This window comes from Sturnus vulgaris, chromosome 2 (assembly GCF_052056855.1).
Source record: "Sturnus vulgaris isolate bStuVul1 chromosome 2, bStuVul1.hap1, whole genome shotgun sequence".
Taxonomy (NCBI): domain Eukaryota; kingdom Metazoa; phylum Chordata; class Aves; order Passeriformes; family Sturnidae; genus Sturnus; species Sturnus vulgaris.
In genome coordinates, this window is record NC_142244.1 from 66,914,008 (window position 1) to 66,931,654 (window position 17,647).

The 17,647-nt window shown below is 34.4% G+C and overlaps 1 long non-coding RNA gene across 1 annotated transcript; it reads left to right on the forward strand.

Annotated features, from left to right (window-relative positions):
• Positions 1–210: 210 nt before the first annotated feature.
• Positions 211–16,832, forward strand: LOC148224832 (uncharacterized). Its single transcript, XR_015801968.1, has 3 exons — positions 211–249; positions 10,032–10,108; positions 16,575–16,832. It is a non-coding gene; the product is annotated as an uncharacterized LOC148224832 (long non-coding RNA).
• The last annotated feature ends 815 nt before the right edge of the window (positions 16,833–17,647 follow it).

Sequence of the window (17,647 nt, forward strand, 5' to 3'; positions counted from 1 at the left end):
TATTGCTATATATGTTTTGTTTTATTTAAAGTATAGTTTTAGTCTAACTATAAGCAACTATGTTCAATGTTGTTCATGTGTGCTCTTTGTATTTTGTGAACACAGAAGCTGTGTGCATGTAAGAATTTCATAGCCTACTAGAAGAATTGCAAGTGCAGCCACAGAAGAAATAATATAATAGATGCCTACACTGGTCCTTAACAGCTGCCTCTGCATATTTCCCTGATTACAGCAGGAGATTTCCAGGAGGTAAGCTGTGCAGAATGGATTTGAAATTTTTTGTTTGAAGACAACACATCACCATGACTCAGACTGCTTTTATTACCATGTCTGGAACTTGTCATTAGAGCTTTGATTAAGTTCCCATTTCTAGGAGAATGAGAAGTGTGTGGAATGACAGTAATTCAAGATTTCTAGAATGATTAGCCTTTTTTTTTTTCACTTCAGCTATTGAGGTTGTGTGCCAAGAGATGAAGTACAGAATGCACTGACTGCATTTATTAGTGACCTTTTCCTGAAAAAAAAGCAAGCCAAAACAAAACCAGAAGCCCTCTTGGTATATAACTTCATCAATCAAAGAAACAATATGCAACCCATTATTTAGATCTGTTGGTAAACATTCATACTCTAATTTGCAAGCTCAAGTTGTTTCTGTAGTCAAGTGATAATAGATGACTTCTTTTCTTTCGAGATTTTTCTTCCTTTTCAAAGAAAAACAATGAAAGAAAACAGTTTAAAAATTTCAAGAAAGATTATTTCTATTCTGATATCTAGTATACTGAATTTAAACTAATTTTGATCCTTTGGACTAAGTAGAATCATCGACAATTTATTTTTCTGAAAAAGAGATCTAAATGTAAGTCTAAACTTCAGGCAGTTTCAACTCATAAAATCCTATTAATCAAAAGATTACAGTTATTCCAGAAAGATAATTATGGTTTTCAGTTAGGTCATGACATGTCATAAAAAAAATCGAGGGAGATATTATCCTTTGTATAAATTACCATTTTGTTCCTTCCAAAAGGATCACTGATGACATTTAAAAGTTGCAAGTGAATTTGCTATTGTTCTGCTGCATGTAAATATGTGAAAGTTGCTAACAGTGTGCTTGCAAATGGAAATGGATGGAAAATATGAATAATACATGGCAAGCCCAATGCAAGTGTAGAGTTATGTCATCTTTTAAATGGAATCTATTGAGATTTAAATATCTGCAATAGATCATAAATGTTTTTTCCAGTCAACTTAATTTAACAGTTTCCTGGGACCGAATGTTTAACTAGCCTTATGTTTGTAGCATATTTCTTTCCTGAGTATAAAGCAATCATTCTGCATATGACTGTTGAAAATTAAACCTGCAATTAAAGTCTATTCTTGGTGTTACATGTGGCTATGGTCCTAGTCACATGAATAGCACTTTAGAGAACTTTCTGCAGGCTTCTGATGTAAGTACTCTATCCAGAGGAAACCAGAGGAGCCCAATTTACTTACTGGTTTTGCCTTCATGTCAAGATTTTTGATAACTTGAATGTCAATATAGTGACTTCTTATCTGCAAGTTTATTGCATGAAGGAATCAGTAATATTTTGAAAGAATCGGTTATATTTATTGCACCTCTTGATATTCCAATATGAAAGATGCTATAAAAATATTATTTTTACAAGGTATTATTGCTATCATTCTCTAATTTAAGAACATTGAGTCCTTCATGCTTTAAGCGAGTTATATGTGAATTCCACTATTTTTGTCATTTAGTAATTGTGCTATAAAAATTAAAGGCTTGGAACTAATTTTTTCATTAGCATAAGTGTTTTGATATGAATATTTTGCCAATACACTTAAGCTTAATACAAGAAATTAGAAACTAGAAATTATTAAGCCATTTTGACTATCCATACTTTGTATAATTTGAAATAGAGTTTGCTTGACATGTAATTGCTTCTTGTTACCATTATATGAGTTTAAAGGAAGGTCATGAATAGTTTTGGGCTATTACTGTTCTAGTTCTGAAAATCTTTTGGGAAGTGGATGGATGAATCCTTTAAGTTGTCAAAAAAAAAAAAAAAGAAAATAAACAAAAACCCCAAAACCAAACAAAACCACACAAACAAACAAAGAAACAAAAAACCACAAAAAACAACCAAGCTAACCAAACAAACAAACAAAAAAAAGCATCACAAAATCAAAAGGAAAATAAGTTAAATCTAGACACAAACTAATCCAAAAGTACACTGAAAAACTCAGTTGCCCCAAGTTGGGTGTTTCTGAATAATGTTGATAAGGATGAGTAACAGTAACTCAGTGCTGTTGTGGTACTTAAAAACTAAGAGAATTTTAGAGTAAGTTTATCATCCTCACCTCCACTGGGCCTGGAATTAGCAAGAGAAGTTCTTTCTGTGGCCTTGACAATGTTTGAGAAAGGTAACTGTGCCCTTTAAGTCCTTACAATTTGCTAAGACTCCAGAGTCATAGCAGTAACAGTTTTGCTGTTTATATGGGTAAAAGCCCATTCAAAAATTTTTAACGCATTGTTGGTCATCTGTGTTGTCTGAACCAAGATATATGCATTTCAAGACTGATTTTACTAACTTCAAATAAATCCAAGCAGATTTCTATTAGAAACATTTATAGCAAAACATTAAATTCAGGTGAACTGGACCTTTAGAGACCCTCTTTATCTCAGATGTTAGAGTATGCCAGACTTCCACTTCATGTACAAGCATTGAAAATAGTAGATATAAGTTAAGCCCTCTCACTCTGTAGGGAAGGTTTCAGGGTATTTCAGAACAATGTGTCTTACAGAGAGATTTGACAATCACTGAATCAGAGAAGTCTTGGGATTGAAGGGACTTTAAAGATTATCTAGTTCCAACATCTCAACCATGAGCAGAGACACCTTTCACTGGACCAGAATTATTCAGAACTCCATCCAGTATGGCCTTGAATATTTCCAGGAATGGGGCACCCACAGCTTCTCTGGGCAACCTGTTCCAGTGTCTCATCACCTTCACAGTAAAGAATGTCTTCCTAATCTCTAATCTAAACCTACCCTGTTTGTTTGAATCCATTGTCCCCTGTCCTGTCCCTACGTGCTCTTATAAATAACATCTATAAATAGCATCTTTGTTGTGGATGCTGAATCTTATTCATCTTATTAAAGAGAGGTCAGGAAGCAATCTAATGCACCTTTTAAAGTCACCTAAAGAAAGGATTTAATTTATTAAAGATTTCCATAAAATGTGAAAGCAGATCAGGGGCCACTACTCGTAAGCTGAATGCATACTGCAATTAATTATCGTAGCATCTTTGGGTGCATCCTCTTCATCCTTGAAGACTTTCAATTGAATGTAAGAAAACCCAGTGTGACACAGAGAATAAAAGTCTCTGTAAACTGTATGGCATGCAAGGTCAGTTGATGCTAGAAATCCATTTTAATTATTAAAAAGCTATTAATAAGTAATTAGCATTATTTGTTACATGGCCACTGCTGAGGAATAATCCCTTGGACTATACTTGTTACTTGTTTCTGTAATTATCCATTAAGCAGTCCTCATAGTTTCTGTGCTTTCTAGTCTGACAGGTTGTCAAGCCTTAAAAAATATGTTTTTTTTTTTTAATCCACTTTACAAACATAGTGGTTTATTGCTATTAATAAAACTCAAAACACCTGAATGATGTTTTATATGACATTGACCAAATAATTTTATCTGAAGAATTTGCTTGGTTTCTTTGTATTAGTCACTGATAACATAAAAGGAGACAGATGTTTCACAGATATGGAGGAATAAGGGCTCATTAATAATTAAGATGTTCAGTTTCATTATTATATAAACTACATAGATATGTACCTCATAAAGAATTTTTTCTACCACATGGGACTCTAGAGAAACAAGACATTAAAAGCATTTTTTTTCCTCTGTTATATTTTGCATATGCAAATTCTGACTGCAGACCTCTGTATGTTTCTGCAATTTTTTCTTTTATGTTTATTTTCTTTTAACAGAAGTCGCTGAAATCTCTGGCTACTTTGATCATGTAATTTTGACAAGTAGCTGTTGTTTGCTCCCCCACTCCTCCAGGCCCACATTCTCTGCTGTCATATGTCACTACTGGTTGTGTCAATCACACATCTCCACAACAAGTGTTGTTAGAGAGGAGCAGAGAGTGATAGTTAAAATGTCTAACCAATTTAAAAACATATGTTATTACACTGTAATACTAAAACCCACATAATTGTTGTGGCATTATAGATGTGTTTAAGACCAGCATGTGCTTTCTAATCAAATTGCATACATAATTGAGATTTACAAAATTACATATATTCTGAAACTTTTTGCAAAGGCTGTGTCTATTCTTTTTTTGATAGGTTTTGAAATTAGAATGTGTCCATTTTCTAAAGCTAAAAAGTTTTCAGTAATGTCTGGTGGGTGGAAAGGAAGTAAGAAGAAAACTAATATTCGAGAAAGAAGAATAGAGGGAAGTGGAGGACATTGTACTCACAAAGAAAATTCAATTATTGATTGTTTTGTATTATGTTGCTGTAAAAAAGTTCCACTAAGATTAGAACTTTTAGATGAAGAAAGAAATGTGCTGTATTACCCACCATGAATTAAGAAAAAATGGTTGTCCATTTCTTTTGGAAACTGAATGTACTGGTTTTGGCTGGGGTAGAGTTCATTTTCTTCAGAGTACCTAGTATTGGACTCTGTTTTGGATTTGTGCTGGAAACAGAGTTGATGACAGAGGGATGCTTTAGGTATTGCTGAGCAGTGCTTACACAGAGCCAATGCCTTTTCTGCTCCTTACTCCACACAAACAGCAAGTAGGCTGAGGGGGCACAGCTAGGAGGACACAGCCAGGAGAGACAGACAGACCCCAGCTGACCAGAGGGATATTCCAGACTGCATGGTGTCATGCTCAGTATATAAAGCTGGAGGAGGAAGAAGAAGGTAGGAAGGGGAGTGATGGCACTTTTAATTCCCAAGTCATTGCTACACATGATGGAGGCCTGCTTTCCTGGAGATGGCTGAATACCTGCCTGCCAATGGGAAGTGGTGAATAAATTCCTTGGTTTGCTTTGCTTGCATGTGCTGATTTTGCTTTCCCTATTAAAATGTCTTTATCTCAACCCAGAAGTTTTCTAACTTTCACCCTTCTGGTTCTCTCCCCCATCCCACCATGGTGAAGTGAGTGAGTAGCTGCAGACCTGAGCTGAGACCTGAGTTTCTGGCTGGGGTTAAACCACAACCCTGGCAAATCTATACAACTGCCAACAAAATCCTAATATTGGCACTAGAAACAGGTATTACATTGATTTGCTGTAAAGCACAGCAAGGTAGCACTAAACTTTTGAGTGGTCTCTGCAGTATATTTTCTAGTTTTGGTGAATGGAAAGTACACAGCGGCTGTTGTAGTACATCACTAGAATTAGTTCCTTGGGATTAGTATAATGCTATTCTATGAATCCTCCTTTCCATTTTATGGCTTCTGTGTGGCTGTTTGTTTATAGAAAATCCTATCAATCACCTGGATTCATTAGAAGTCTGCCTGAACAGCACAGTTCTGTATAATTTTCTTTACCATTATTTTTAAAACTGTGTATGGGAAAACAGAGTCTATGCAATTTTTTATTCAGTATAACACTGTCCTTTGAGAGGTAGACTAGATTTACATCAAGGCTGATTACACCAAGATATGATCTAACTGCTAAAAAAAGTATGTAAAAATATCCAGTTTCCATTGAAAAGGATCATTTTGATATAGGAAAGTTGTTTAGTCTGGGATAGCAGGGAAAAGCTTTTGCTAATGCTGTTTCAGAATAATGATATTCAGGCAATGCCTAACAACCCATTTCAACGTACAGGTTTGGAAACTCTAGAGAAACCTACTGCTGTATATACAGATTTAAAAACAGCTTTCAAACTTTTTCCCAGTAAAGTCAGGTCTACTGTGGGGAAAACTTTCCATTTCCTCACCTTCTTTTGTTTCCTCTGCTCTTCACTCACGTGATATTAGGAAAGTAATTAGCTGAAGAAAGCTTCTATATACAATATTATATAAATCTTTTAGCTACTTGCTTTGAAAATTACATGGCTGTAAGAATTCATCTAATGTAAAACAGTCTTTAAATACTGAATACATAATTAAAAGAATGTCGTTCTTATGACTTTGTGGGGCATTATTCCAAGTTTGTTTTTTTAATGTGTTTTAGGGAGTGAAGCTGTTCACTATATGCAGTGGAAAAAAACCTTAACTATTAAAAGGGGCCAAAATTACATTTTAAGTTCTTCACTGGATCATGGATTTGTTACTTGGAATAATCTTTCTCAAAGCTTTTTAATTTTCACAGCTCATTATGAGTTAGCTGTTTACCTTAGTATAATAGTTACTTGTTTTCCACATATCTTCCAAACCTTACTGTTTTTCTCACTTTACTTTTATAGTTTCAACATTTGGATATATATTTAGTCATATTTCCTACATTTTATTAAAAAAAAAAAAGGTACTAAAGACAAATAGCAGGTATTCTTTCTGCACTGTGCAAATATTTAAATCCTTTGATGTAACTAAAGCATCTATAAAATTTCAACTCCATGGACAAAATTCAGAACTTGCCCCCCTCATTCAAAAACAACTCCAAACCATATTTGATGCAAACTTTCTAGTAGAAATGAAAACTAGAAGAGAGTAATTAATCATATGAATTTACCTCAGAAGATCAATATGAAGGTATGAATCCCATACTTGTAAATTCTTTTTTTCTTTAAGATTTAATGGAGAAAAAGCTGTCTGTCACTTATGCAGTCTGAATAGAAAAGCTAAGTTTCTTCTTGGGTTTTTTTTGTGTTTCAGTCAGCTTAATATATTTTAGTTTGTTGTGGGTTTTTTCATGTATTTAATGAAACCTCACTTTAGATAAGTTAGTATGTCAAAGTTCTTTTATACTGAAGTCTTTTGGTTCATCTGTATTTAAACTGTAGATGGAAAAACTATCACACAGATGGATCTATTCAAAACAGGTGCAATACCTATCGAAAATAAGTTGCTTAAAACTCTTCAATACTGATCCTAATGAAGGAAATGCACACTGTTATTTGCCCCAATATTGCTTTTAGGTCATTCTGTGCATATTCTGTGAGCTATATCCTGAGACATCTTTCAGAGTAATTTAATTAGAGGAAGGACATGATGTTAGATATGATACATAATGTTTAGTTTTTTCATCCTTTTGTATGCTGCCCCACTTTCTTTGCCTTTCTTATCGTTCATTACTCATATTGAGATAGGATCTCTGAGGCATAGGTGCCCATCTGCGTGTTGTGCAAAAAAAGGAAAGAGAAGTTTCCTGCCTTGAGGAGGAAGAGAAGCTGCCTTGATTTTGTTATTCGGAAAGTACTGAAGGGGAGTCTGAGTAAGCAAGTGATGAAGGGGTTTAACCCTTTCTGCCCATTTTCTGAGTGATCGCAGTTCAGGATTAGGCTGTCTTTGTGCCTCAGCATGCAAATAGTTCAAGTTGAAATCTTTACACCTGAAGATTGTTTTCCAAACTGTGTAATCAAATCAACCCATTGGAATTGAAGGAAAATACACACTGGATCTGAAGACCCGAGGTGATTCTTGATTGTAATTACGTCATGGAGCAGTGTTGGGTGGACCTGTGATCAGAACAGGACAGTAGCAGCAACAGTTCTACCACAAACTCAGCAGAATACATGGTTTCTATCAGCCTCTCTAATATATACATTAAGGCAGAATTTGTGATCGACAGCTTTCAAACATTTCTCATATTCACTTTGATCTTCTTACCTTGCATACAAGAACAGCAGCTAAAAGGGCCTGTGAAAACAAAACCTATTTGTGCTTTCATCAGTAACTCCTGCCATTATTTGTTGAGTTTTTATCAATCAAATGTATATAAATTTAAGGAAAATTAATTAAAATTTTAAATAGCTCAGTGATATTGTTCCTTGCTACTGTGATTCATAAAACTGTCCACATGGATCAAGCATCTAGTCAACATACTATTGCAAATATAATTGAAATTTCTTTATTGTTTTGAAAGGTTTTATTTTACTTTGAATAAGGAGAAAGTAAATGCAGAGAGAAAAAATAGTATCCTGTAATATCTGTTGCACACTGATTTTGTTTGAATTTGATGTACATGAAAGAAAGTTTATATTAATTATTACAGCTTCCGCTTCCTCATTTGTTCTGCAAACTCATTCCTTCTTTGGCATTTGTTCAACACAGTTACTGCTGGTGAATCTGAGCTCTATTTCCCATTTTATTAATTGTAGAGAAATATCCAAATGGCCAGTCAGCTACCAAAAAATCAAAGTATCTGTTTAACTGACTATAATTTGCTAGCAGAATAAATTATGTGAGCTTTAAAATCCTGGACAGGTGTTAAATGCTACAGAAGGTGAAAGAAAATTAGTGTGAAAATACACTCTATTCATATTTGGAGAAAATATCCCTTTGAAATGAGGTTGAGTGAAAGATTGTGAAGTGAGATGACTGTAGTTTCTACTGGCTCACTGTTTTGCCAAAGTGCATACACTTAAATTGGGACACAACTTTATTTATTCATCTGGGACACATTTGGCAAGAAGTATTTTGCAGGTCATCATAAGTTCTTTCCTTCTTTCTACCTAGTGAATGGCTGTTATTGCCATTGTGACCCTCCAGAGCAGGTGCCTGGCTTTGCCCGGACCTCGTTGCCTTACCTCCTCCCAGAGTTCAAAGTTCAGTGAAGAAGGCAGGAGCTATGCTGTAGACTTTACCACAAGGTTGCCACTGCTGTGAGAGCAATGTTCTTTCCCTGAAACATCAAAGAGTGTGTCACCTGCTACAGGCTGGCACTGGTGACTGGTGTGACTGGTTTCCCTCACTTGGTTCCTGTGTAAAAATGGTTGCCTTCCTAACATGGGTTTAAGAAACTGTATCAACTCTCAGAAAAGGGATTGTATCCATCTTTCTTAAACTTTGATGTATACTATTATCTTGATGAGCAACTACCAGTCTTTGTTGGAGAGACTGAGTGGGGTTGCTTAGCCTGGATTACAAGAGACACCTTAAGGGCTTTCAGTGTATAAAAGGGGCTTATAAAACAGATGGAGAAAGACTTTTTACCAGGGTCTCCAGTGATAGAATGAGGGGCAACAGTTACAAACTGAAGAGGGTAGGTTTAGATTGGACATAAGGAAGAATTTTTTTAATGAGAAGAGTAGTGAGACCAGAGAAGCTGTGGATGCTGCCTCCCTGGAAGTGTTCAAGGTCAGGCTGGATGAGGCTTTAAACAATCTGGTCTAGTAAAAGATGTCCCTGCCCATGTCTGGAGAGTTGACTAGATGATCTTCATAGATTTCTTGTAATCCAAACAATTCTGTGATTCTATTACAAGTCTTCTATCTTGCCATAGCCTTCAATCATGGACCGTTCAGCCAGCTTACAGTTTTCTTCAGTCATCTAATATTTATATACCTTTGTAGTGGAATTTCTTATATTTGTAAAAGCCCAGATAGCAAATTTTTCTTTCTCATTGTCTTGTTATGCCAACATATATTTAATCTACTAAGCACTAGTTCTGACTCAATGAGACCTGTGCATAATTCTTATTTGAATGGATTCTCCAGCAAGTGCTTTACCTGTAACTTGTATACATTTAAATGATGGTGACTGATGAACTGCAAGCCCTCAGTCTCACTAATTTTTTGATTCTCAGTCTTTCCTATTAATTTCAGATTGACAGATAGACCTCTCCCATGGGTTTGCCCAGTTGAAAGGGCCTTGTGGTTTTTCTGGAGGTGACTTCACCTTCTATGTCTTTTATTCTATTTTTTTAAGAAGTGCCTACATTAAAATACCTGTGATCATCTTGAGATGAATAAATAATGTTTGAATAGCTTCCTTCAAGACTGAAGTAACATTATTTAAACTTGAATGTAATTTACTGGAAGTACATGTATTTACACTAAGGAAACTATTTTATTTCCCCAAAATAATTACCTATTACCATCTATGTGTTTCAGGAAAAGCAGAGTCTGAGAAATAAATCTAACTTTGGATCAAATCAGGCACTCCTGAAAATGACATCAGCATAATCTAAGTGAGTTATCCACAGACCAGTTTAAACTGTAAGGGCTTTTATGTTTCTGAGCTGCAGGTTTTACTTTATGGCAAGTTATTATACCGTAAGTGCACAAGAGACAACATGATGTGATTTCAAAGACTAATCTTGGCAGATGCTCAGAATTGAGATTACTTGTGAATTCAACAGAACATGTAGTTTGCTATGCAATGCTATTGTTCATGAACTGCTTTTCATTTTATTTAAAATATGCATATACATAACTCAAACACAGTTTTGAAAATGAAAACATGCCAAAAAACTGAACTGTTGCGCCAATTGTAAGCTAACAGATAATGACAAAGAAAAAGGTTGTTTCAGATGAATGGCAATAGCAGACAAAGCACTCTTACCTCATTTTATTCTATGTATAAATTAAATGTTTTAAACATTCAATTAGTTCTAACAGCATGTCGTTATGTCATAACACAGCAGTCTTACAGGTAGATGAACCACTGTGCATATTACCATGGTGTAGATCAAGCAGTAGTGAATGTGTTATTGGCTATTGTATTTAATTCATTCTACAGAGAATGTGTATCAAATAAATAATAATTAATCCAGATTTTCAGATAATTTAATTAGCAGTATTCAGAATATTTGTGGCTTTTAAATACCATGTCAACACGATGCAGTTTGCATAAAGAAAATTACAAATGCCATTATAATTTACAAGAAGAATTTCCTTATACTACTTGTAGTGGTCTAAATGAAAACAATGGATTTAGTTTAACTAAACAAAGTAACGATGTCTGATACTGTTTTCTAAAATGCTTCTCTAAAAAGTATAGACCTCAACTACTGAACTGTGTCTTTTGTGCCACTTCACTAAAAAATAGGATGATGACCCAATTAGGTAGCTTTCCTTTAACTATTTTCAACATTTTATGAAAACCTTGAAGACAATTAGAAATGTCTAACAGGGTTCCATAAATCTACTTACTTTACTCAAAATAGCTTGAGATTATTTCAATTACAATGCTTTATGTACTGGTAACGTATTTACTACCCAACAATTTTCTGAGTAATTTAGTGGAATATTATTTAAACAATAAACATTGCCTGTAACCACCTTTTAGCTCTTGGCTTATAATGTGGAGCCCCTCAAATTTTTGTTGGCCAATGACAACAGCCTGCTGCATTATATTCCATTTTTAGAGCTTTTAAAATCTGGATTTCAATTTCATTATTTAAATATTATTATTTAAATACGTTGATATGTATTATTTTAATGTATTTTTTTTTTCTCCTGCTGCTAAAGAAACCAGACTAGTAAAGAGATAAGATACAAGCAAGTAAATTGAATAAATGATCTGAGAGATGTGGACATTTTTAAAGGACTTGGTACTTTCTTTGTTTACTTTATTTTCTAGAATGTGATCAAAATAGTTGAAAACTCACTTTTCAAAGACAATTATGAATTTCTAAGGCAGAGTGAGCCAGAAAAAGCAGTATCTTCTGTTAGGGTTTCATTAACTGAAAAAGCAGAGAATATTTGGTTTATACACTGTTTCGTCAGCCAATCCAGTGTAGCTCATGTAGAAAATCCAAATATCAGGAAACCAACACTTTTTTAAATGTGAAAGTTAAGCCAGCTTTGTTATATTACTTAGTCATACATTAACAAAGGCTGTGAAACTATTCTTGTGAATGTCACAGCATCCCTACCTTTATATTGCCACCTCTAGATCACAGAAACTTATTTTGTCACAATCTGAAAAACATAAAATAGAGGAGTAAGATTTGCAACCTGGAGAGCAGTCATCAACTAAACTTTAGCCATCAGAACTGGCTAAAATATGGATGAACTTCTTCCAGACTGGGAAGAAGCAAAGCAGATGGTAAAGAAAGCAGAGTGCAGAACATTTGAGAGGGAGGCTTTAGAAACAAGGGCTGAGATGAAGATGAAATTTTTAAATTTTATTTTTAAAGTAATGCTGAGGTGTTAGAGCATGATCAAAAGAAGGATATAAAAGTGAAGAACATTTGTGGTTTACTGATTAGATGGAATAAATTACACAGTCAAAGTAATGATAGAAAGCTTATAGCACCATAAGATTTAATGTTTCTGAAAGCTCAATAAAAGAAGTCAAACATTTCTCAAGGACAAATAGGCAGTATTCAAGGTACATGTAAACCACCAAGACAAACTTCTCTTTTCCAGAGGAGGATACTCAAGTGATTCAGTATGTGTCTTTTGAGTGAGAGGTTCTGGAAAAATCCTGTAGTGAATTAAAGAATAACTTTTTTTTCTTTTTGTCCCATTTTTTTGTCCTTAAAACTTATAAAATGAAAACTTTTAACTCTATTGCAGTTGTAGACATTTCTCTGGAATACAAACATCTATTTCTGCCAGAATATTAAAAATTGCAACTTGGATAAAATGGAAAGTAAAACTCAGTGACAGTTCTTCCAAGGTCACATTAGTAGTAAAGATATTCAGAGGAATTCTAGAACTCACTCTACAATAACCTGAATCAGAAACATAAGGATTCAAATATAACTTCTGAGAAGGCCACTGTGACATGAAAATAGGAATAGGATTGCATTCTTGTTTTTTTCACAAGCAGAACATGTGGCTTTCAGCAGAAAGCCTAATGTTTTAGGAGAACCAAGCCTTTTATAACTCCTATTGATGGTCCCTTTGAGATAGTGAGAGAGAACAAATCCCATTGACATCTTCATTTTTTAAAAATATCTGGGAGTATTCATTGCATCTCTTCAAGCTCTGCATATTTTGCCAAATTTTTGACTTTAAAAGAAAATATCTAGATATGGACTAAATAAGACCTGCAGGATGTGGCATACAATGAAAGCTTAAAGCAATTAAAATGAAGAATATATGGAGTACAATTTTACTTGAATTTCTGCCAAAAAAATAAAATTGTGACATTTTCAGATATATTTTATTTGGGTCACAGTGTCTGCAAATCCATTTGACAGATTATAGCCCAAGGAGAACTGTAACCAGGTAGGAAATAATGAACAAGCCTTTTCCTTCTGACAGGGGCCATGTATGCTGTTTTCTAAAACACCAACTCTTAACCATCTTTGTTATTAAGATAGGCTTTTTTCGTTCCCCCTCAGCTTGTTCTATCATTTTTCTGCCCTAGGTTGAGGTATATAAAGTTTACAGGTCCCTAGCTTAGCTAGTTATCATTTTTTGATACAATAGATTGAAACAAGCTAAGGATGACTCATTGTCCTCTTTTAAATGCCTAAAGGGAGATGACAGGTCCCTGTAGATACTGATCCTTCTCCACAGACAATGAAAAACCCTGGATTGATGCGTGCCTAATGGGTGACTAGAAACCAAGGCAGATTAACCCTGCCCTTATTTGTCGACAGTCCCTAGAAGTCTTGACATCCCTATGAGACAAGGAATTGTAAAATAAGGAATAGTTCATCAAAAACCAAGACAGTAAGGAATGCCTGACATTTACTACGCTTGCAAAAATCGGGAGGAGAGGCAGACTGCTTTGTGATAAAAGGAGCCAAAACTTACAAACAAGGTGAGGAGTACAAGGCTACCAGTGATAAGTAATAAATCCAAAATCCTAAACCAGCAAGAACTAAACTCAAAGCCTGGAATGTGCCCAAATGGATAAAATGCATACCCCGAAGACAAAGTTGAAAAGTTCAAGTGTGATGAAGAGTTTAGAAGCCTTCATCAGAGTCCCCCAGCGACCCCTGAATTGAGGAAGTGCAAACGCAAAAGAACTTTTTGGTTCATTTGAATACGAAGCGAAAGTAGGCGAGACTAGGCGGAGCTAGGACATAAATATGTATCAGGTGTATTGTGTAATCCTAGGCTTTTAGGGAATAAATAGAGCAGTAGTTTTAAATTTCGGTGTGCATACTTTGGGAGGAATTATCCCCGTGCACCTCAGCTCTGAATAAAATCATACCTACTTCATAACTCTCATGGCTAATGAGTTATACTTTTCCATGTTTCACCTATATCTCAGTAAATAGTTTAAGATAGGAAATGCATTCAATTAACTTCATCTGTCTATCATTTCTAAACATATGCAGTCTTTCATGTTCTACTCTTAAAAAAGGATAATTTATAAAGTATTGTTTAGTCTATACATGCAATCTGACTTTCCGGTGTATAACACTGTATCAATTAATTTTTATTGGATATTAAAGTCAGTTTGTGTTACTGCCTTACTAATTTCCTCAAAAAATTCAGGTATTTATTTCATCTATTCATTTTATGAATATAAAGTATTTCTGCAGAATATCCTTTAAAGACAAAAAAGAAGTGAAGGTAAGTTCAGCTGAAACATAGAGTATTTCACTTTTTATGGGAGTACGAAAGGTATTTTAAGATATTTTATTTCTCACTGCTCTATTCTGAATTGATTGGTAATATAGTCCATTATTTCTCCCAAATCGAGACTGTTTTGCCTGCAATGGTTATTGGTAATTCTCCCTGCTCTTATCTTGACCCATGAGCTTCCATTCATAATTTTCTCCCCTGTTCAGTTGAGGAGGAGAGTGACTTTGCTGGGAAGCTGTTATCCAGACAGGGTCAACTCACCACAATATGTTATATGCACACATGCATTGATATCTATTTTCTCCCCTCCATTGTTCTTTTTTAATCCCTTTTGCTGCCTGTTGAAATTTTAGGGAGACTCCAATAAATAATTCCATGGGTTAGTTGAGCTCATTTTCATGAAACTCAGCTCTTTCACATTGGCTGGGAGTTTGGCCACTTGCCATGTTATTTATTAGAACAATTTTGATTGATGTCTAATTCTGATGTTGCCCCAGATATATTCTTGTCCAGATTTTTTTTAGTAGACAAATCATTTTCACTATGGCAATAAAACTATCAAATTAATGAATCTCCACAATTTAAAGTAAGAGGTCAAGTAAGTGGTACTGTTTAGTTTGGCAAAATATATATCAACCTTAAAATTAAATTAGAAAGTGGGAATATTTTGTGCACGTGTAACCATTCTTGTTATATTACATTGTTTTAATTCATTTTTGAAGGGAGATACACATTTTGAGGGCCTATTTGGCTCTGTTTATTTGCAAATGAAATATTAGTATTGAACTCTGTTGTATTTTAAGTAGCTTATGTGGTTATTGTTGTCAGGATCAGCCTTATTCCTGAGGACTGATGCTGTGGTATTGTGTTCCATATATCCTCTGGTGTTTTGATAAATGTTAAGGGACTACTGCAGAGAGAAAGTGCAATTATTGCTCAGGAAGAAAAAAGTGCTCAGGAAAAAAAGAAAATGTGACTATGTAGAAAGTCAATGTGTTTATATTGTACTGTAAGTCAGCAGTGTTTCTGGGTCAAAGATCAACTCAGTGACATGCCTGTATGGAATTGCTTGAAAGTCTCTGCAATTCCACTTTGTTTCATTTTGGGCTTTTACCCTTTGAAACACTTGATGGTCAGTCACTTTGATATTTATTTTATTTTATTTTATTTTATTTTATTTTATTTTATTTGTACTTTTATTGACACTTTTCATGGACCGAGGCAACATTAATTAAAGTACTTAATGACTTCTAATCAACTCTGAGGAATGAAAGTAGAACTTGAAGGGACGTCAGAAACTATTTATTATTCAATCCAACTCTGTATTGAAATTGGATCAGACGCACTGCTGTTGTCTCTGACACGAGTCTCTCTAGGTTGTCCTGTAAAGCTTGCAATGAAAGGGATTCTGCAGTCTCCCTAAGAACATTGCTCCAGTGTTTTACAATACCCATATGGCAGTAAAAGTTATATTAGAAAAATGTCATCAATGAAAAGGATATAGAACATGAAAGCTCTTTCAAGGGGCAAAGTGTCCAGTGTGTGCTCTATAGTTTCAGCCAAAAACTGAAAAGCAGAAAAAAATCCTCAAAACCCCATCCTCACCAACTTTATTGAAATGTGATATATAAAGAAATATGAAATAAAATGTAATGCTGCAGTATATGACTTTGCAAGGAAGACAAGACAAATATATGCAATTGTACTTTATTTGACCAGAAATAGTGATGTCAAGTTCTTAGAACTAATTTTTCATCTGAAATATCATCCTTATAACTGCAGAGCACCCCTTAAAAGCAGAGACACTGATTCAGTGTTGAATCAGAGGAGAAAATATTGCCTACTAAATCACTAGTACTATTTCTTGTACCATCTAGCTTTTGCTTGGAAGCATTTCACTTGAACTGACCTCAACCTTTCTAAGCAACAAATGCCAGTCAAGGTATCAGTAAAGTCAACATAAATGGAGGCCTTGTGAACATAAAGTCACATAAGTTAAGATAATTAACTGCAATTAATTATTTGCTAATGATTATCAGTTTTTTAATTCATTATGCACGGAAATGTTTGGAAATAATTGTTTTAATTACTTTTGTGAATTTGAGGTAAAATTCAAAATCAATGTAGAACAACTTTCCTTTTTGCATCTCTCTTTGACAGGTATGAGACACAGTATTGAAGATGACAGATGACTGGCCTGGAGATTCGGAACAGATCTGGAAACGCTATGGTGGTTTCTCAGATAAACAGGGTTGAAATTTTGTTGCTTAAATATAGGAGGTCATGCAAACTATCTAAATTATAGTGTCTTTGCAAAAGATTTGGAAAAATGTGAATTCTAAATGTTAAGTACTTAAAAGTGGGAGTTTGGTGTTGGGGCCAAATCCTATCAAGTTCAAGAGTTGTGTCTGAACTAGAATTAAGGTCAGCTATTTTCTTGTAAAAGAAACAGGAAGAGGTCAAGTCTTCTCACATCTTTCATTGCCTCGATGTTTTCTCTCCAGTTAAGTTCCACTTAGGTTTCCAATTTTCTGGAAAAAGTTTTGCCTGTTGATGCCAGAGTTAACTGCCTAACATTTAAAGAACTTTGTAATTTTATCTATAGTGTAATTTCTTCTTGACTAGCAGAGCTCTCTAGCAATCAAATGTACTCAGCAGATTTAACTTGGTGGATGTCTCACCTATGTAACTTTGACATGCATTAGTGAGAAATTTTAAAAGCACATTTGCAACCCTTTGAATGATGCTCAGACATAATTTTTAGGAGATAGGAAGCCAAAAGTTGAAACTACCTTCAAATGTCTCTCTAGCTGGATTAAAAGGAATGGTAATGTTCCATAGTTACTCTACAATTGAAACTGGATGACCTAAAAATCCTGTCTATAATTTCATGCTGATGGACAGTCCTTTATTTTTTTTTCCAGATTCTTACTATTGCCTGATTTATATGAGAATAACCGCTCTTGGCAATTTTTTTTTCTTCTTTTTCTAATATTCATACAGTTACTTAAATATAAAAATCACCTATTAAAACTGAATATCAGTTGAAGTTGCTTATGGAACTTGCAGTTCTACTCATTTTGATGAGTTATTAATGATAGTTTAACATTTAAAATATTGATTTGAGGCTTTTAAAATACATTATAGGAGATAATGATTTTTGTACATTTATCTTTTAAACCCTTTCTAAACTTTAAGATATTGAAAGTAAATGCTGATACTGAGGAAGACTA